General features: G+C 40.9%; 1 protein-coding gene and 1 long non-coding RNA gene across 15 annotated transcripts in view; one reads left to right on the forward strand and one right to left on the reverse strand.

The window, feature by feature from the left end:
• Window positions 1-22,423, reverse strand: part of ATXN1 (ataxin 1) — a 413,020-nt gene that overhangs the window by 269,238 nt on the left and 121,359 nt on the right. Inside the window, exon 1 of one of the 14 annotated variants that reach the window (XM_025444014.3) lies at window positions 21,831-21,970. The exons of 12 other annotated variants lie outside the window; for them this stretch is intronic. The gene's annotated coding sequence lies outside the window, so the exon portion shown is untranslated. Of the gene's footprint in view, window positions 1-5,771; window positions 5,937-21,830; window positions 21,971-22,423 lie in introns of those variants that run through there. One more of the 14 variants, XM_049106007.1, reaches the window with a different exon arrangement.
• Window positions 22,062-22,423, forward strand: part of LOC118353369 (uncharacterized) — a 29,538-nt gene continuing 29,176 nt past the window's right edge. Inside the window, exon 1 of the long non-coding RNA XR_007408421.1 lies at window positions 22,062-22,155. This is a non-coding gene — a long non-coding RNA (uncharacterized LOC118353369). The remainder of the gene's footprint in view (window positions 22,156-22,423) is intronic.

Consider the following 22,423-nt stretch of genomic DNA (forward strand, 5'->3'; position numbering starts at 1 on the left):
GTTTGTCTACAGGATCTTTCCCCTCTGGTCCCCTACAGTGCCTCCCCTTCAGGTCCCAGGGGTTTTTGTCCTGTGACTCCTTCCCACCCCTCCCCTGTCAACATTAACACCAGTGAAACACACTGTTTCAATAGGAATATACTCAGGTCAATGTTTTGCCCTCTGAAAAACATGCATCCTTTAAAACTTTTGATTTTTTAAACTCTTTCCTCTCCTTTAAATTCTAGCATAGGCCAGCAGCCAACATTCTGAATTGGGAGATAAATTACAGTAACTCTCTTATTTTTAAAAGCTTATTTCCCTTCATCTTAAGGCCTACCATTACTATGGAAACATGTTGAAATCACAAGCTGGAGTCCTACGACCATGGTCCTATGACCGTGGTCAAACTCTGGGAGCCACAGTTATGCATTTGTAAAGTAGGAATTATTATAATGTAATAGGACATGAGAATTATGAGATCATGAATATAAAGTGGCTGGCATGTTGCTATCTTAAAGACTATATACACTACCTCAGAAAGAACACTGGGGTTCCCCAGTGGAGGTGGGTGCAGCCCCAGGCTGACGCAGCCACATTGGAGGGCCATCCACCCAGAATCACTGGGAACTAAGAGCCTGGTTCTTACCAGTTTCTGAGCTTGTGGCCTCAGCCCCGGAGCCAGACGCCCCCTAAAGGCAGGTCTTGGGCTAGTCCTTCTCTCAGACCATTCTTTTCCTGCTGAGGGTATCTAAACTCTTCTCTACACCTCTCCTCCCTGTTCCCTTGGCCCAGGGAGATAGGATTCTAGGGATACAGCACCACTGCTCACTGTTCCCCCTCCTCTTCCCAATCCCCACCCTCCATCCTGTATTAGAATTTTCAAGGGTGGGGGGAGCCTCCCAACAGCCCCACAATTGAGTTTACCCAGCTTGCAGCCCCTGGCAGCCAGAACCTATTTTAAAACAAATTTCCACAAGGAAAGGCAAGTTTTGAGATGGGCGGGTGACCCAGCAGGAAGAGAGGCCCCACCCCACCATAAATGGGGTGAGCTCACCAAAGCACTAGGCTTGACTCAGGCTTCCTTGGGATGTCTGTGTTGAGTTTCACAAATCAAATATAAACACTGTGGCAGAGGTTTAGAGGCAGGAGAGGGCATGACCATAGGTACAGAATGGGAAGGCTTCACCAGAACAGGCAGAAGTAGGAGAGGCATGGAAAGCCAAATGGGACAAACAGGATGCCAGGGGGAAGAAGTTATGATGCAAAGAAGCACCCAGGCTGAAGAAGGGATGAGGGCAGCGGAAGCACCCACAGGAAGATCCATAGCAGGCAGGATATAGGATGCTTGCAAGCAACACAGCTGTAACACTGAGGGACGCAGGTTGAGTCCCCATTGGTCCCTGTGTCTCGGCCAGTGTTTTCTAGGCTGGTGTCAGGAGGCATAATCTCCCCCTAAAAGAACAGGACCTGGTGGGAAGGGCCATGGAAGGTGAATCCATAAACCAGGGGTCTCTTTGTCTGGTCCTCTCCTAGGATAAGACTTTATGAAGGGGAGACTTGGTAAAGGCCTTTACCCAGTTCTGAGCAATGGGGAACAGCTGCAAATGCTTCCCAAGAGCCCCTCAACACAAAGAGACAAAGACTAATGGGATAAAGGAAATGCTTCACACTTAGGTTTTGAAAGAGGAGGATATAGAGAAGCCCAACTGTTAGAAGGTGGGACCCAGGATGTCTACATGTTATATGTAAATTGCACACATATACATGTATGTATCCTATTATATATCATATCAGAAGAAAGAAAACCTACTAATTATAAACATTAGTAAATGAATCGGGGGGGTGGAAAATGATAAAAAAATTGTTTTAATTGTGTAAAAGTAATACAAATTAGTCACTTACGTAAACTGCTCTCACTAATAGCCAATTCCATGTGGCCCCTTACCAGTGAATTGTATCATGAACTATGTGCTCTCCATTAACTCACTGTGTACGTTACATTTCATGACAGTGCTAAATTCTGTTTTATGTGTTCAGGCTTCCTATTTTCTGGCGCATATAACTGCAGAATCGGAGCACTAGAATGGACCTGAGAGAGATTCTTTACTCTCTTTCATTTCACAGATGTGGAAACTCAGAGAGGACATGGCCCTCCCAAACCCACAAGAGAACTAGTGGAGAATGGAGCTGGGGATATAGCTCATGATCCCTGCACTGCTTCTGGGTTTATCCTTACAATGGTATGTACCTAGATGACACTGTGGGGATATAATCCCTTCCTGCTTATTCTGTAAGACCATTTGCTCACAATTCAGGGTTATTCAAGGAGCATGGGAAACAGGTATGATTTGGGGAAAGGCATAAGCACAGGAGTAGAGATGCTGGAACTCTCCATTAAGCAACTTTAGGATGACATGACCTTTGAAGAAATTTAGTCTCCTCTCTGTAAGAAAATCAATAGTCAACAGGATGCAGTAGAAAAAAATGTAGGTCATCAAGTCAGAGACTCCAGGATGAGCCTCAAAGTTTACTAGCTATGTGGCCTAAGACAAGATACAGAAACTTTTCAAGTCTATACTCCCTTAACCATAAAACAAGCATGATGATGATACTTATTCTAATGAGTTGTGATATAAAATGAGATTATATATTAAGAACACCTAGCATAGCACATATGCTCAATCAATATTCAGTAATCAGTCAAGGCCACTAAGAAAGCCTCACCTTTAAACACGTGTGATGGATACCTGGACGTGAAAGGTGTTTCCAAGGCCAAGTATGTGTTAATTCATGAAAACCATGGGAAGCATGTTCCAATGTGTCAGTGTTATATTCGTGTACAATTTCAAAATATATTGCCTGTCAGTGTCTAGGGTAAGAAATCTAAGGGGGAGTTGTAGAAGCCAGGTGTGTTTCCATCTGACATGTCAAAACACATGAAAATGTACCCATCTGCCTCATGCAACCATGGTCTATCATTAGGGAACCACCTCTTGCTTTACATCAAAATGTGTTCACAGGAAACAAAAATAACCATAAGTCAAGGGTATCCCCAAATCATTCCTTCCTGATCTGTAATGACGGCTCCTTGCTCATTTTTCACATCCAAAATCTCAAAGAAATTGATCAGACATCCTAATGTGGTCAACTGCAGGATTGCAGCACACAGCATGTGCTTCTGGGTATCCATGAGCTGGTGTGACGTGCCCAAGGCTTCAGAGAAAAGGAAGCAGCTCATTCCATAGACAAAGGCTCCTCAACCTGTGCTGAGGGATTGGTAAAGGATTCTTCATCTCTTTTCTTACCACGTCTCCCCCCATATGTCATTTTATCAGTAAATGAGAGATTAAAGTCTCATTGGAAAAAGTCAGGAGTTTGTATCTTAAGCTATAAATGGATCTCCAGCCCAAACAGCAATGTGCAAAGTGACATTTCAGTAGGAGCCACTGACGGCCTACAAGCCACCGCCCTGAGTCCAGGTCTGTTCCACAGAGCCCCAGCATCCTGCCCTCCCTCTGTTCTAGAATTGTCTGTGTGACCTGGATGTTCTGGCAAGCAAGCAAACCAGCTCTACCTATGTCTTCTCCCCCTCCCTCCCTCTCTCTTTGTCTCTTCCTTCCTCCCTCGCCCTCCCTCTCTCTCTCTCTCCAAGCTCTCTTTTTCTGAGCCACCTTTGTTGACAATAATTGAAGCTGGACCAGTGAAAGGCAAGAAAATGAAAGTCAATAAGTAAAGCTCCCAGATCTATTAAGCCCCTGGCCCATCCTCTGCCCCTCTGTGCTTTGCCATTTTGTTGCTTCTGACTACAATTTTGTTCAGATGTGGAAAGAATGATTTCTCCACTCTTATTCGAAGACATGGGACACTATTGTTCTTTGTTTCCTTAAAATATGTTGGCATTCTTGCTCTCCCAAGTAGGAGAGGTCCTGCAAGGATCACTGAAGCTTCTAGAGTGAAGCAATCATGAGCTAGGCTGAAAAACCAGAACTCAGCTGCCAAATGCTGCCAGGAACAGTGCAAAGGGTGAAACGAGCATCACTTTAAATCATAAACATTATCGCAGGCAAAGTGACTGGCTGCTACTTGGGTGTTCTTCTGTACCTAATTGGACCATGCAGCTTGACACTCTTGGGGACTATTACAGAGATACAGGTGTAGCTTACTATAAACAAAGACTGTGTGTCTGACAATTTACGTGTAAGCCTAACTTTCACAAATTACTTTATGTGCTGAGTGTCCTGGGGGAGTTCACTATTTAAGAGAACTTCACAAATGTTTTATAAAATTCACAGTCCTCTCCATCTGTGTTTTGGAAATTTACATCTTTGAATATCAGATTTCCTTTTTTTTTTTTAAGATTTTTTTTTTGTAAAGAATCTCTACACCCAACATGGGGCTGGAACTCACAACCCTGAGATCAAGAGTCGCATGCTCCACTGCTAAGCCAGCCAGGCGCCCCTAAAATATCATATTTTCAAGAGTCTCTCCCCCTGCCCCACTCTCTCTGCCTTCAATGCACATCATCAATCTCAACATCACTAGCAAAAGAATGTAAATATAGAAGAAAATACGCACGAGTCAGTGCTGGAAAATACAGCAGGGCACTAGCCACATGCCATCATTTTAAAGACAGTTTTGCTTGATAGAACATAGAAAGCATAACATTAAAAAGGTTGATCCAGGGCACCTGGGTGGCTCAGTGGTTGAGCATCTGCCTTTGGCTCAGGTTGTGATCCTGGGGTCCTGGGATCGAGTCCCACATCAGGCTCCCCATTAGAAGCCTGCTTCTCCCTCCACCATGTCCCTGCCTCTCTCTGTGTCTCTCATGAATAAATAAATAAAATCTTAAAAAAAAAAGGCTGATCCACAGATGTGACTTGTGATCCCCTTTCTCGAGAAAGCAGTCCAGCACTGTTGAGAAAAGGAGCAGAGTTCCTGACAGAAACTCAGAAGTACCAGTCCTCAAATGAAGGAATGAAAGCTACAGGTAACGGCTGGTGGGAAACAAAGCTACTCCCTGGGATCTGGATTGCTGGCAGTCAGAAGGCACGAGAGGAGAAGAACCTAGCATAAGCACCACCATGCCTAAGGTTACCCTACCAGATGTGAGAGGTCTCCCTACATAGCAGGGCCCTGACACCAGATGCATTCAGTCGCCATTATGCAGGTACATGGAGTGATGGTAGAGTCTGGGAGAAATCTAGAACAGAAAATTCTCTCATCCAGTGGCTTCACCCAACACAAAGCAGAAGGCTTGCAAAAAAGAATGCCAACAGAAAGTATCCATAGCTCCAGCTCCCTCGCAGGATGTATGGCTGTTGGACTACACACATCACTGGGTAAATTTTGACCAAGCCTGCAGCTTCCGATGGAGAGAAGGAATCTTGTCTTTTCCAGAAAGCATGGGATCTTTTAAGAACAAATTCCAGGCTGGGTTAGACCTTTAACCATTCAATGATGATAAGCCAAAACTATGCAACATTGGGCCAGTAAAGACTTGTTGATAAAGCAACATAAAACACGCAAGAAGTGAAGGAAGAAGATAATTTTGAAAAAAATTTACTACTGGAAATAGATTTAAGTTTCAAACAAGATGTAATCTTTGCTTGCCCAAAAAAAAAAAAAAAAAAAAAAAAATGTGAAGAAAACCCAGACTCTGGAAAAAGACTTGAAAGATTAAGGTGAGACAAGACACGTGAATGAAATCAAAAAGAAACTGACTGAAATACAAAAAAAATAATTAGGAATGTTTTCAATTGTCAATTTTTGAAAGTATAATTTAAAGCTACCTTAGGGGGACTTCTGGGTGGCTCAATCTGTTAAGCATCTGCCTTCTGCTCAGTCATGATCCCGGGGTCCTGGGATCGAGCCCTGCTTCAGGCTCCCTGTTCAGCAGGGTGTCTGCTTCTCCAGCTCCCTCTGCTCCTCCCTCTGCTCATGCTGTCGTTCTTGTTCTCTCAAATAAATAAATAAATAAAATCTTCTTAAAAATAAAAAAATAATAAAGCTACCTTCCTTAGGGCCAATAACAGGAAAAGACAACACTCAAAAATCAAATCAATGATATGAAGAACAAACTTCAAAAACTATACCAAATGGAGAGCAAAAAGACAAAAAGGTAGGTTAAAATGGATATGGAAGACAGAAAAGGAAGCCAAGATATAGATATTTGTGGTTTCTGGAGTAATCAGAACAAATACCACAGAAACAATTATTAAATATACCATGTAAGAAAACTTTTCTGAATTGAAGAAGTACCTGGTTCCCAAAGGGGAAAAAAAAAGCTCACTCTATAAGAGAAAACAAAGAAATGAAAATAGACATAGATACGTATATATGCACATACATGAATTAAGGAAAACTGTCTTCTACTTGCTTTCCAGTGAAACTTTTGAATTCTGAGGTCAAAATAAGATCACTAACATCACCTGAGGAAGGGAAAAAATACAGGTATCCAGGTCACTAAGAGGGAAGAAAAATCAGGCTGGCTTTAGACTTTTAATTGACAACAGAAGAAAGAAAACAAACTGCATAGCTCTGATGGCAAAGAATGCTGATACAAGAATTCTAACAAGGGGTACCTGGGTGGCTCAGTCGATTAAGTGTCTGCCTTCGGCTCAGGTCATGATCCCAGGTCCTGGGCTTGAGCCCTGAGTCAGACTCTGCTCTGTGGGGAGTCTGCTTCTCCCTCTCTGTGTGCCCCTCCCCTTACTCATGCCCCCCCCTCACTCTCAAATAAATAAATAAAATCTTTTAAAAAATATGTGATCAAGCCATAGAAATGACAAACAATTGAATATAGTTAGAGAATGATACAGGTTATTCTAGATAATTCTTACAGGAAAATTTGCAAACATTTAAAAAATAATAATCAGCTGAATCAAAATACCTATGTATCTGTTTTTTAAAAGGAAAGAAGAACCACAAAGGAGAAGAAAGATGTGTTAATCTCATTTTACACAAAGAGAAGGTATGATCAACGAACTTCTTGACACTGTTCACATACAGGTCATTTTTTTTTTTCAAATTTAAGAAGATAAACCAAAAGATTAAACATTATAACTTGAAAATTGTCAGAGAATAACTCTTATCATCAAAATGGAAAGTGGTAGAAACATTAAGGAATCATAAAAGGAAAAGGAATAAAACGACAAAAATAAGAACAAGTAGATCAACATTGAAGATAGGTATTAATTCTCTTTTAAAAAGCAAAAGAATCTCTGGTGGAGTCATAAATTAAGAATGACCTCTATGCTATCTGCAAGAAACTCATAATAGTGAAGAGAAAGAAGATTGGAGCAAAGGAACAGGAGAAAATTACACTTTGAAAAGCAGTATGTTAGGGGTGCCTGGCTGGCTCAGTAGGTAAAGTGTGTCTCCTGATCTTGGGGTTGTGAGTTCAAGCCCCACCTTGGACAGACAGCTTACTTAAAAGAAATAAAGGTATAAAAAAATAAAGTGGAACTTTAAAAAAAAATAAAAACAATACATTAAAATCAGAATTAAATATTTAAAGCATTGAACAGGAGTATCAGTTTTTACTAACAAGGGGTACATTCAAAAGAAATGTTAACATTGTATGTGCTAAGAAGCACCTGGCTCAATCACGTAAATGTCTGCCCTTGGCTCAGGTCATGATCTCAGGGTCCTGGGATCAAGTTGGGCTCCCTGCTCGGCAGGGAGGCTTCTCCCTCTGCCTCTGTCTGCCCCGCCTCATGCTCTCTCCCTCTCTCTTTCAAGTAAATAAAAATCTTTAGAGATACACACATACTTTGTATGTGCTGAGACAGAAAACAGAGCATGGAAATATGTAAGAAAAATAAGCAGAGACTAAGAGATATGCAATAGTTTTGTTGAAGTCTACCCCACTGCTTTTAGTCTTGCAGATGAAAAATTTAATAAAGGTCTAGAGAAGTAGTATAAAAAAAAAAAGGCTCATATCATGACTAGATCAACCTGATAATTACAGCATGAATCTTCTCTACAAAGACTTATGGGACATTAGCAGAAACCAATCAAATATCAGGGCACCAAGGAAACTTGACTACCTCTCAATATTCTATGATCACAATGTGATCAAAGTTCATTAACTTCACATTAATAAAAAAAAGCATAAACAATCCAAATAAACGTGTACATTTACAAAGCATTCTTTGAAACAAGTTTAGTCTAAGAGATGCTGACTCATGCAAACTGCAGATTTAGACCATAAAGATAAGGAGTGCATTATATATTAAAATGTAGGCAACCCACACTCAAGCAAATACCTTAAATGTTTTCATCATCAAGAAAAACTTAAAAGAGCAATCACCTCAATAAATCAGAAAAGGGAAATAAAGCCAGGGAAAGTAAAGTGAAGGCAGAGCATGCAAAAATAATAACAGAAAAAAATTCAAAGTTTTAAATGGAAAAGACTTCAAAAGGTGGCCCTTAAAAATATTCCCAAAATAGAATAGATTTACTGCTAGTTAATTTAATGTTCTAAAGAATGAACAACTAGACCAAATTAAAAAGGCAAAGTGGAATAAAACCAAAAACATTGAGGATATTTTTTAATTTTAAGAATATGTTAAATTTGGCTCCACATTAATAAAATTTTAAATACAGAAATGGCAGATATCCTAGAAAAATTAAAAGCTTGCATATTTATTTGAGAAGTAAAAAATCATCAGAAAAATTACTGTAGAAAAATATTGTGTGTGTTGAGCAGGGGTAGGGGATGGGCTTTCATAATACAACAACAGAAAAAGGACCTGAGTTAAATAACTCCGGGGGACAAGTAATTTCAAAGCCTCCAGGCATGGACATGATACAGAGATTACATTATGCCATTCATAGCATCACTGGTTCAATAGAAAAAGTTATCATTATTAAAGTTGCTGAAAAGACATTGTAAAAAAATTCTGTGGGGAGGGGTGTGGAGAATTGGAATAGAATACTCCTTACTTGTCACCAAAAAAGGTATCTGCCATAAATCAATAGCCAACATCACGTTAAAAGAAGTTAAGGGATCCCTGGGTGGCGCAGCGGTTTGGCGCCTGCCTTTGGGCCAGGGCGCGATCCTGGAGACCCTGGATCGAATCCCACGTCGGGCTCCCAGTGCATGGAGCCTGCTTCTCCCTCTGCCTATGTCTCTGCCTCTCTCTCTCTCTGTGACTATCATAAATAATAAATAAAAAATTTTAAAAAAAAAGAAGTTAAAAGTTATAATTAAACTCAGGAATGAAGTCAGTGTACCTGGCTCTACCATTATTATTTAACATGGCATTGGGAAGTTCTAAAAGAAATGAAAATAAGAACATTACAAGAAGAACATTACAGAAGACAATATTTCCATTTTTAGAAATACTATTACTGGGGTGCCTGGGTGGCTCAGTCGATTAAGGGTCTGACTCTTGATTTTGGCTCAGGTCATGATCTCAGGGTTGTGAGACAGAGCCAGGCATAGACCTCCACGCTGGGCTGGACATGGAGCCAGCTTGGGATTCTCTCTCTCCCTCCCCCTCTGTCCCTCCCCACCCTAAAAAAAAAAAAAAAAAAAAACCTATTTTTGCCTATTTAGACCATCTAAGGGAATTAGCTGAAACACTACTGCAACTTTATGAGGTCAGTAAGATGGCCAGTTATTAGAAGACGTACATCCACACATGTATACATATATTTATATACGTGTTACACGTAAATATAAACATATATATTTATATACGTGTATATATAAATATATACATACACAATACACACGGAATTTTCCTATAAACCATCAATAAGCTAAAAATATAGGCAACATAAAGACCAAGTGCACAATTTTAACCAACACTATAAAATCTCCAAGGAAAACAACAAAAATTACTTGAATCCTATGAAAATAGACAATGCTTTACTAAGGGGCAATAGAAGTCTTAAGTAAAACTAAATACATAGATCAAAACTTGCAAAAGTGTAGACTTCAATTCTCTTCAGATTAACATGTAATCTATGACAATTTATTTTGAAAGATATAACCAAATTAGCCTTATCTTTATATAAAAATTAATGAATAAACAGGTAAAAATGGCTAAGGATTTTTGGAAAAAGAAAGTTATATGGAGGAATCTAAGATTGAACATATTAAAAACTATGAAAGCCACAAAATCCAAACTAAAAGATGGAGAGTGGGAAGCCTGGGTGGCTCAGTGGTTCAGTGCCAGCCTCAGCCCAGGGCCTGATCCCAGAGTCCTGGGATTGAGTCCCATGTCGGGCTCCCTGCATGGAGCCTACTTCTCCCTCTGCCTGTGTCTCTGCCTCTCTCTCTCTCTCTCTCTCTCTCTCTCTCTATGTGTGTGTGTGTCTCTCATGAATAAATAAAATAAAATCTTAAAAAAAAAGATGGAGAGAATAGAATAGAAAGCTCAGAATTATATCCAAGTTCATAAAAATACCTAGTACATGATAAAGGTGGCATTTCCTATCAGTGGGATAAAACAGTATTAAATAAACGCAAAAACCAGTGAGCCATTTGGCCTGGTTCATCTGATCCTCAAGCCTGAGATCACACATCAAAATAAGCTCTAAATATAAACTATGAGACAATAAAAGAACTAGAAGAAATTATAGGTGAGTATTTATCTGATCTTAGTGCATGAAAATCTGTTTTAGGTATAAATGAAAAAATATGTTTGACTACACATACATTTTGAATATCTCTGTATCAAATTCACCATGAATAAAATTTAAAGGAAAATATCAAAGTGGGGAAAATATTTGTAACATCATTGACAGAGTTAACAACCCTATTCAAAATGAACATATATATATATGTAAAAAATATATATCCTAATACAAAAATAAGCAGAGAACATAGTTTTTAAAAAATATATAAAAAACAGAAAACCTAAGATGAAAAAGTCCAACCTCACTCAAAACCACACACACACAAAAGGAAATTAAAACAAGATGTAATTTTCAACTTATTAAATTGACAAGGTTTTTGCTTTTCTGTTTTTTAATTACAGCACTTCAAGCTCTCTGGGAGTGCAGAGATGCAGACATACATTGCTTTCTCTGGCTGGTGAGTGCTAAAATATAATATTTAAAAAATATGTATCAAAACATTATAAAGGCTCTTACTATTTTTTTTTAAAGATTTTGTTTATTTATTCATGAGAGAGACAGCGAGAGAGAGAGAGGCAGAGACACAGGCAGAGGGAGAAGCAGGCTCCACACAGGGAGCCCGACGTGGACTCGATCTCGGGACTCCAGGATCACGCCCTGGGCCGAAGGCGGTGCTGAGCCACCCGGGCTGCCCGGCTCTTACTATTTGAATCCACAGTTCCAGTTTTAAAAATGTATCCTAAAGGGGTGTCTGGGTGGCTCAGTCAGTTAAGCATCTGCCTTCAGCTCAGGTCATGATCTCAGGGTCCTGGGATTGAGCCTCGCATGTGGTTCCCTGCTCAGCAGGGAGCCTGCTTCTCCCTCTCCCTCTGCCTGCTGCTCCCCCTGCTTGTGCTCTATCTGTCTAATAAATAAATAAAATCTTAAAATAATAATAATGATAAAAAATAAATTTAGAAAAATCAAAATGTATCCTAAAAAAACAGAGATGTCCAAAAATAGGATACATGTTTGAGGAAATCCAGCCCAGCATTACTAAGAATCACAAAAAAAAATCTAGAGAATCACATGCTCAATACATTAGATTACTTGTGTACGTTACAGTTATCTACAGGAGATGTAAAATGGTAGGGGCAATAAAATCATGCTGCCTGGGACTCAAAATAGCATGGCGACACCCTTGTAGGGGCCGGTGTTAAAGTCAGCACCCCAACAGTATACTCAGCATGATCCCAGTTAAAGAGGGTATATGACTAGAAATACTAAAAATGGTCATGATCATCTCTTTTTTTTTTTAAAGATTTTATCCATTTATTCATGAGAGACACAGAGATAGAAGCAGAGACATAGGCAGAGGGAGAAGCAGGCTTCCTGCAGGAAGTCTGATGTGGGACTCGATCCCAGGACCTGGGCCGAAGGCAGACATTCAACCACTGGCCATCGAAGCATCCCTGTTCATGGTTATCTTGTGGGTGATCTGCCTTTCACTTTTTTCTGTATTTCTAGTTTTCTAAAGTGAATATACACCATTTCTGTGATCAGGGAAACTATGAAACAGGCTCTGGAGTCAGATTGCTTAGATTCACATTCTAACCTCTGCAACCTTGGGCATGCTGTTTATCCACTCTTAACCTCAACTTCCTCCTCCACCAAGTCAGGCTAATAACAATAACTACCCTCACTGGGTTGCTGTGATGACTCAATTTTACAATGTATGTAAAGTGCGTAGTATGGTATCTGGACCATAATAAATGCTCAGTAAATATTAAGTATTATTTTGACTTTAAAGCAACAGTATCCACCTCCAAACTTTTATACTAGAAGAGATTTTGTCTGGGCTTATTCCTATGCTGGAGGAAAAGCTGAAGTCTTCAATGGTTGTATATCCAAAATGCTTGTTATTCATATTCATCCCCTCTCTCCTGTCTCTCCCCCTCCCTCCCTCTTTTTCCTCCTCTCTCTCTTTGTCTGACTTCCTCCCTCTTTCTCTCTCTCTCTCTCTCTCTCTCTCACCCACACACACACTCAAGATTAAGATCCTCATGTCCTAGGATTCTGACAAGTTTGAGCAATAGTTAAGATGCAGCCTCAACAGAGATCATTTGAGCAATGCGGGCAGTCCGCCATGGTCAACCAAGGTCAAAACAGAGATGGCTTCGATAAGGAAGCCAGATGATTTAAGAGAACAGAGGCTGCTGATAATGAGTTGGCCAATGTGTGGTCCCAGAGAAGGCTTTCACTCTGCCGTGGCATAGACAGCCTTACAGCTGGGTGAGCAAAGCGCTCAGGCAAAGGAAGGAGCTGGGCTGTGGAAGGAGCCCCCGAAAGGGAGTCAGTACACCCAGGTTCTAGGACCACCACCCCCTCCACCCACCAGCTGAGCATGTAGTCCTGCAAGACTACACTCTCCCCACTGACCACACGAGACCTCTCAGGGCCCCCACCAACACCTGAGTTTCTATTACACAGGATGACACCTTCAGCTCCTCACAATGGTTGTTTTATTTTAAATTTGAGAGCCAGTTCCAATATCTCAAAACAAGTCAAAGGAAATTAAAAGAATAAATAAAGCATCCCAGGCATCCCTAATATTTATTTCGCTTTCCCCATCCATGTTATTTTAGTAGATCTAGCAGAAAGCGACAAAACCTAGAAAGTGACAAATGAGTGCAGATTACAAGGCAGCACATGTTCAGGCAAGGTCATTAGATGCCATCAGAAATGGTCTAAGGACACATGCATTTAGGAGATAACGCAGCTCAGCGGGTTATCTATAAATCGTTCTACTCTGGGTCCTGTCTGCGGCTCTCACACACTGGCTGTGGTCTCAGAGCCTAGACAATTAAACATGGCTGGAGAAGGCAATACGGACAAAAAGGAAATGTTTTTACTGAATCTGAAGCGTGGAGGAAATCTTTGCACACGCAACACCAAAATAGGCCTAAAAGGGGACATGGCTGTTTTTAAGGTACATATAGAGAATGAAACGATTGATGGTTCAATCTGAAGAGAAGGAAAGATGCTCTTATGCAAAAAAAAAAAAAAAAAAAAGTCACATCAGCATCAGGGAGGGACAGATGACAGAAGGCAGAAGAGGGGAGCAGTAGAAACAGGCTTTGGTGTCAGGCACTCTGGTTTTGAATTCTCACCCTTACCTCCCGCCAGCTGGGTGAATATGGGCATGTAGTTTAAGCTCTCAGAGCCTCCATTTCTAAAAGTATGCACAATGGTAGTAGCAGTGTCTATCTCAGAGATTACTGGAATGATTGAGTCAGTCATTCACTCAATGCATAATTACCGAGCCTCAAGATATGCTGGTCCAGTGCCAGATGTGGAGACAAGGAGGCACAGCCTCCACTTATATAGACTCCAAGTCTCTTAGGTTTTAGTGCAAGAAGAGAGAGAAACAAACATATGAAAGTGGTATCAGGAAAAATTAAGGCAGTTAAAGGGATGGAAAGTGTTGGGGGTGTTATTTTACAGTTAATTGACAGTTAAAGTGACATTTGAGCAAAGATCCAAAACAAGTAAGAGAGTGAGTCATGAGACCAGGGAGGGGAGGGCGATCTAGTAGAGAGGCCAGTAAGGCGAAGATACTGAGGCAGGAACAGGCTCGCATTCAATGGGGCATTTGTAAGGAGCTAATATGCTCAGGGCTTGCAAAGGCATGTGCTCACATGATGATGAGGATGGTTGGTGGTGGTGGTGGTCTCACAAAGACAGCCAAGCCAGCAGAATACAAGGGATGTGAGACTAGACACCGCCCTTGTTAACTAAAGTTATAAAGTGACAAAATTAGTATTGAACACAGGAAGTACTGATGAGGATCTTGACTAATTTTCATTTATTAAAAACTACAGCTCTATTTTTAGGTATATCCGTCAATCTAACATCATTCAAGAAAAGCTTCTCTGAAAATTCTATTTCAGGAATGTAAATTATTTGAAATAAAAATATTCTGTGTGCGTGATTTGTTTGTTACCCAGCCACCCTTCTGTTGGTATCTAGCCTGCTAATAGTGTGTATGTGGTATCTTAAAGAGTTACTAGGCAGGGTCCTTAGAAATTTCAGAGGAACAGTTAAGTGGCAGAAATAGCTAGTAGGTTTTCATTTCCACATACACTCTCAGAGGAAAAAGCGTTTTAATAGATGTCTTTCTAGGCTTTCAGCCTTTCCTTAACTCTCTCGGGACAAAACTCTTCTTTACTTGTTTAGTTATGCATATTTTTGAATTTGATAAAGAGCCATTCATCTTGTATGAATTTTTCTTCAACCTACCTTTTTTTTTTTTTTTGGCTTCATATCAGATTGTTGAGATTTACCTGTATTGCTCTAGATAATTTTAAATCACACATTTTTGTTGGTGTACAACATTCTTTGATTACATCACAATTTGCTTATCCAATTTACTCTGAAATATTTGGGTGGTTTGGGTCTATTTTTTAAACCGATAGTAATATAAGTAAAAGCTGTGATGGACAGCATCCATGTTTTCCGGTACATGTGTACTGAAGTTCTTCCAGGGAACAAACTTAGAAGGAAAATTGCCGAGTCATAGGGGGTACCCATTTCTCTCTCTCTCTTTAAAGATTTTATTTATTTATTCATGAGAGACACAGGCAGAGGGAAAAGCAGGCTCCCTGCAGGGAGCCTAATGTAGGACTGGATCCCAGGACCCCAGGATCACGCCCTGAGCCAAAGGCAGATGCTCAACCACTGAGCCACCCAGGTGCTCCTCTCTTTACTGGATAATGTTTAAGTCTTGCCTAAATGTATGTACCAAGTAACACTCCTACCTGCTGTTCATAAGCATCAAATACCATTTTTCTACCTTAGACCAAAATATGCCCTTTGCCACTGGGAATTGCAGATCTCAAATCATTCAAGTGCCAGTTCCAACTACAACCTCAGTGAATTCAAGACTGGTCTTTGAACAAATCCGGATCTGAAGAAATTTCAGTTCTGTTGGCTTTCTGGCTAACTCATCACAATCAACTTTACATGCAAACAATCCCCTCCCAAGAACAACAATCAATAATCACATCTTGCTGGAGCCACGATGCAAAATGAAGATGTTTCAATGAAAGCAGACATGCTTAAAAATATTTTGGGTATCTAAATTAATCTGGACCAAACTAAGCATAATCTAGATATCTGCCCCTAGCCTCGTGTTCCTTTTATTTCATGGCATTTTTATAGCTAGACTCTTCTAGTACAAGGCATGTTTGCATTTCTGAGAACTAAGAAAAAATTACTGGATTTGCTCTCTTCAAAAATCTCGTAGTCATGAATATACTAAAAACCAGAGAACTGTATATTTTAAAGAGGTGAATTTTATGGTATGTGAATTATCTCTCAACAAAGCTGTTACTAAAAGTGGCATCAGCTAAGTGAAATAAACCAGTCACAAAAGGGCAAGTCCTTTATGACTCCACTTACATGGAGAACCTAAAATAATCAAATTCATAGAGGCAGAAAGTAGGAGGTGCTTGCCAGGGGCTGGGGGGAAGACAGAATAGGGAGTTAGCATTTAATGGGGACAGTTTCAGTTTTGCAAAACCACGAGTTCCAGAGACGGGTGGTGGTGATGGTTGCACACCAATGAAAATGTACTTAATGCCACTGAACTGTACACTGGAAAATGGCAAAGATGATAAATTTTATGAGTACTTTACACTAATATGTATATTTACATTAGTGTAATATATATTCATGTAAAATAATTATACATTCCATACAAGCAACATGCAATATATACACTATATTACACTACTACACATATATACAAAGTGTATATACATATATAATGTACACGTCTACACAGCTCAGAAGTAGTGGTAGCTGTGTATTGTTTCAGTATTAACACGGTCATGTTCAAGCAAACACAAGATTTCTTTTTTCACGAAGTCTCATAGCTTGTGCACCACAGTCTGAGCATTTTCCCACTTTTCATATTTTTATAAGCAATACCGAATTTCAGTGCACAAATGCTACAACAGCATATACTGTGGGTGAGAAGAGGATTAAAAAACATCATGAGTCGAAAGTTACTGCTCACATTGCAACCTTGACACAACGACTCTGCAAAAACAAGGGCTTAAATTTAACAGAACACACCACGATTCAGAAAACGCTCCTAACATATGCCCAAGGGGACTGAGTCACGCTTACAGCTTAACTTAAACTCCTGAATTTTTTGACTTCTGTATGTTTAAATTCTCATCACTCTGCAGCTTCACCCTTTGTTTCTGCCACTGATCATATAATGCAGCTCTTATCTGACATCATCTCTACCATGAAATGCTTGTTTTTGAGCCGCCTGAGGTTCAGAGGACACTTTAAAAAATGTTAAACCATAAAAACTGTCAACCACTACTGGCAACGGAGGAAACAGGCAAGTCTTCTTTGATGCTGTCTTTGTGTCTAGAACAACCTTCCCACTTCTGCTCCCACGTGGACCAAGCAAGCTACAGCTTTTCCTTCTCTCTGAGCTCACCTTAATTCACTTCTCTGTGATTCTGTAATGAAGGCAGCTGTGATTACAGAAGTGAAGAAGAGAGTACTAACTACCCTGGGAGACCAGGAATGAGTGTTAATTTAGGTCCAGAGGTCCCAAAATATAAATTGCATGGATTACATGTCTAAGGTATGTCTATGCAATAACCCATATCTGTATCCCCATCTTTAAGAATCGTTCATGGTCCCCGATAAAGGGATGTCTGGCCACTCTGGAGGGGCCAGAGGATTTAGGGATGGCGTATCTCTTACTTAACGTGGCACTGAGTCAGGTAGACCACGTGTGACTCATCAGGTTCCCGCTGCGAAGCCCACAATCTCCCTGGAGGGGCAAGGCATTTATCACGTGCAGGGAGCGAGTCATAATAGACAATTTTTTAATTAGCACACATTTATTCCGCAAATATTTACCGAAGATCTACTAAGTGCCAGGCACTGTGCCTGACATCAGGGACAAATATAGGACTACGATGTGGTCTCAGTAGAGAGACAGATGGGGTTCAGTATCGAACAGTTTTACCATGGAGTCTTCAGAACACTACAGCTGGTAAAAATAGCGGCTTTGCCCTCTCCAAAAAAATGCACTGAGCACACATAAGTAATCCAGTTAGCGAGTGAACATTCTGGCCATGAAAGAACATATTTGGAACGAACACAGTGATATCTTCTGAGGCTTTTCTCCTCAGAACCTTGGTTACCAGGCATTCCAGACACATGAATGCTCCAATATCCATTGAGAGGCAAATGACCAACTTTCCCTAATGCAAGTTTGCCACCATGGGACATTTGAATAAAAATGAGTGATTCTACTAAAGAGCTAGAGATGGCACCTGGACTTCCTCTTTCATAACAGACTTCACAAATCCTTTTTTTATATCTGCCTTTCCCGACAGATTCCAACCCCAAAAAAGACAGGGAATGAGTCCTCCCCATGTGCAGTTTTCCCTGGTGACTAGCACAATGCCTGGCCCCTCCTGAGCCATTAAAAACACTAACGGCAACAGCATTTTAAATTAGCTAGCTGCAAAGGATAGTAAAACTGACATCTGAAAAGCTGCTGAAAGAGACATCTAAAGACTGGATGATTAATATAATCCATAATCAGTCAATGAATGGTTTCGATTAATGACTCGAGTCTATTTACGTATACTGTTATGGACTGAATTGTGTCCCCCTTCCAAATTTTTATATTGGAAGTCCCACCTCCCAGCACCCCAGAATGTGGCTGTGTTTGGAGACAGCGCCTTCGGAGAGGTAATTAAGGTCAAATGAGGTCAAGCGGGTGGGGTCTCAATCCAGTACGACTGGTGTCCTTAGAAGAGGAGATTAGGACACACACAGTCAGAGGGAAGACCACGCGAGGACACACGGAGAAGATGGGCAGTCACAAGCTAAGGAGAGGGAGGGTCCCACAAACCTTAGAAGAAACCAATCCTGCGGACACCTTGATCTCAGGCTTCCAGCATCCAAAACTGTGAGCAATGCATTTCTATCAAGCCCCTCAGTCCGTGCTACTTTGCTAAGGCCGCCCTCACAGATGAGTACAGATTCTGGGCTCTGGCCTTGTAAACAATCATTCTGGAAAACTGAAATGTGAATGTTATATTGCAGAAGGAGTGCTGGGACTGGAATCAGGAGCCCCCAGACCTCCACATCTGGTGCCAGCCTGACCTCTCGGTCAAGCCTATTTTGATTTTGGGTCTGTTACCTCATTTTAAGATACAAGGGTAGATCCCGGGAGCACCCAGTTTCAGGTGCCACCACGTGGAGAAGTCAGCACTGCCTTCTAGGATCAGATGGAAATGACAGAGAGGTGTGTGTGTGTTTCCTTTACTACGTTCTGCCACCACGGGAGGCTCTACAAACACTTGCCTTTCAATTCTTGAACCTTTTCATCAACATCAGCCAACCTCACTCCAAGCACACGATTGTCTCTCTGCAAGTATCCTACCACAGGGGGGATATCCATGCAACTGAGCTCCCCTGGATCACTCAGCACCTGGGGGACATCAGTTTGGGGAGTCACGTGAGAAGTGACAAGAACAACAGAGGAAGAATGGCTCTGCACATTGCAGAGCTCTAGCATATTCTGGCTGGAAAAGCTAACATCTTCTGAGCAAAGATGTTAATGAGCCCTACAAACAGAAATTACTGCAACAGAACAACAGACATCTTAATTAATTTTTTTCTCCAGCAATATTAGCACTAATGATTACAAAACCATCAACAGTAGCTCAAGTGAAGACAAAGAAACAATCACATGCCCGTGGTACAATCGCTGTAGAGACACACAGTGGACTGTGCGTCCAGCATTCATTTTCCTAAAAACTGCCTACACACACAGGTGCAAACAGTCCTGTTCATACTACATGACCCAAACCCCAGATACGCTGTGGATTGTTGGTTGGGCTGGGGGCTTGTTTGCTTTGTTTTGTAGCCTGTAAGGTCAACCTGTTATCCTTCCCTAAAATCCATGAGACCCTCCCATGTGCTTGTCAAAATCCCCATTTCAAAATTCCCACTGCCTCTGATGAGTTTCCCTTACTGGCAACGAAAAGAGTTCTAATTAGTAAAACCAGATTTCAAAGACAAACAGCAAAGCAGTTAACATTAAAAAATAATAAAAACCTAAAAAAATTTTTTTAAGGTTTATCCACGTTGCCTGCTTAGAATTTTTTTAACCTTCTAGTAGAAAAGGCAAGTACACAGAAAAAAAAAAAAAACTGCTGACCATTTATTAACTAGTACAAAGGTTAAGATGAGGATGCTTCCCGACAGTGTTCCTGCCATGTTTTTCTTGTCCTGGAGCTAATGGGTCTTAGAACTCTTGCCTACCAGGGCAACCTCCTCCGAACGGCGGGCGTCTCATGAGTTGCTCTCTCATTAATTCTTTCAAAAAGCATTTGGAGGATCTCTGTATTTTGCAACCCACTTGCGGGGGTTCAGAAGCAAACAGGAGAAAAAGCCATATATGCCATCAAGGAGAGCTCCTCCTAAGAAGGGTACAAGCCATCCTGTCGTTAGGTTAGAGTTGCTAGGCCAACTTAGAGAAACAGACGTGTTATTTAACGATATATCTTACATACAGACAAAGAAATCTAAAGGTCTATGTAGATGGATGACAGTGTGGACCAAACTTATGAACAAACTTAGGCTGAAGTGCTGGGTAAGAAGCATCAACAGATGAGGTAGGGAACAGCTCGCAGAAGCAATCACATCAAAGCAAATGATGATATCAGAGCATAAAGGTGTAATAACCTAGTTCCCCTGGGTACTCGGTACCAACCTCATACTGTACTTATCCCAGCATTGCATGCTTGTCTATAAATCTGCATTTGAGAAAATTCTGACATTCGAGGGATGCATTATTAAAAATGTGCTTCTTGGGGCGCCTGGGGGGGGGGTCAGTGGCTGAGCATCTGCCTTTGGCTCAGGGTGTGATCCTGGGCTCCTGGGATCGAGTCCTGCATTGGGATCCCTACATGGAGCCTGCTTCTCCTTCTGCCTATGTCTCTGCCTCTCTCTCTCTCTGTGTCTCTCATGAAAAAATAAACTCTTAAAAAAAAAAAAAAGTGCTTCTTGGGTGGTAAACTAACAATTGAAGAGTTCATGAAATCCCAAACACTAAAATAGGAAGTAAAGATATAACGACACTTGTCAGAAGATATTAAGAAGACATGGCAATAAAAGGAATCTGTTCACAGAATGATTCTAAATACAAAATGGTCAGATTGATACTTAGAAGTGTGGCTATTAATAGAAATAATATTAGAGAGGTTTCATTATGTAAATGGCTTATATGTCTGCCAGAAATGTACCCAGTGGTAATTTGCATTTTTGCTGTAGCAGAAATTTCAAGGATTTCTTTCACTGAATTATGAGGGACCCTTTCATTGGTACACCATAGCCTTTACAATCACAATTTTTAAAACCCCACCTATGCTCTTAGTTGGTCTTAGATAATGATAATAATTAGGTACTTTTATGTGCCAGGCACTGTGCTGCCTGCTTTATGTGCAACAGTATTGTGATCCTGTGAGATAAAATTATTCTTCACGTTGTAGCATTCAAAGAATGGAGGCTTGAAGCAATTTGCCCAGGGTCTCACAATTAACAAAACCACGGATGCTGGCCTTGAACTTTATTATCTCTCTGACCCCAAGCCCATGCTTCCTCTCACTGCCATGAATACCAATGGTCCAAAGTCTGGTGACATCAATAAGCATAGAATTTCAGATAATGACCTGTGACCATAGAAATGGATAGTGATCATAGAAATGGGTCTAGAAAGATGGACACTTCTGGTCACTCCTGTTTGCAAATCTCAGTATATGTTCCCACCCAAATAGTACCCATATTTGCCACCTGAGACACTTGGATATTGGTGCCACACTCAGTCAGCTCTTGATATGGCACAAAGGACAGGTGTCATAGGTCAAAATCCTGTATCACTCCAAAGGTAAATCCCCAAGTCCCACCATCTTCCCTACATCTACTCGGGAGGTCTCGCTGGATACTCCATGGACCTCTAACATCAGCTGCATCCCCCTACCACCACCACCTCTCATTCAAATCCTTGGCTTTATGATCCATAATTCTATGGGACTCTCTCTTCTTTAATTCTTAGTCATTCAAATCAGCGTTTTGAAATCCCAAGGTGATTGTAAAACTCTCATGTGAGCCACAAAGCTTCATCAGAAGGGCTAGTCAATACCAGTTTTATTTCAGATACATCTGCTTACCTCCCTTATACACCCTTTGAGGAATTTTTCCATTTTCCATAAAATAACTAAAAATCAAGCATCAGAAGCAAAGAAGAAGAAAAGCAAAAGCTCAAAAATAACCCACTCATACTTGAAAACAGAGCATGAGTTTAGTATCAGGCAGGGCTGGTCTAGAATCCTTGTTCTATGACATAGTAGCTATGACATGGTACTCATTTGTACTCATACAGCCTTTGTCTTGCATCATCTGTAAAGCAAAAGCAATAGTGTTCATTTCCTGGGCATGATGAGGTTTAAAAGGGAGGTTTTAAGTTAATGCTCCTAATGTGGGGCCCAGCACGAGGTAAAGTTCCTATCTCTTCTACTCTGGTCCGAGGGGAGTGGACTGTGAGCACTGCATCTTTTCCTATTCCTTGTTCTTCCCTCACTGCCTCCCCACATAACCCCCAGCCACTGGCCCATGTTCTATGGGCTGGAGACACTCGTTCTGGGGCAGCGAAAAGGTGCCTGACTCAGTCTTGTCACCCCCTGGGGATGAGCCTGCCAATTCTGCTCATCTATTGAAACCACCTTACAGAGCCGTTAATGAGGATTTCACATGAGGATATATA

Source organism: Canis lupus, chromosome 35 (assembly GCF_003254725.2).
Source record: "Canis lupus dingo isolate Sandy chromosome 35, ASM325472v2, whole genome shotgun sequence".
In the NCBI taxonomy this organism is placed as follows: domain Eukaryota; kingdom Metazoa; phylum Chordata; class Mammalia; order Carnivora; family Canidae; genus Canis; species Canis lupus.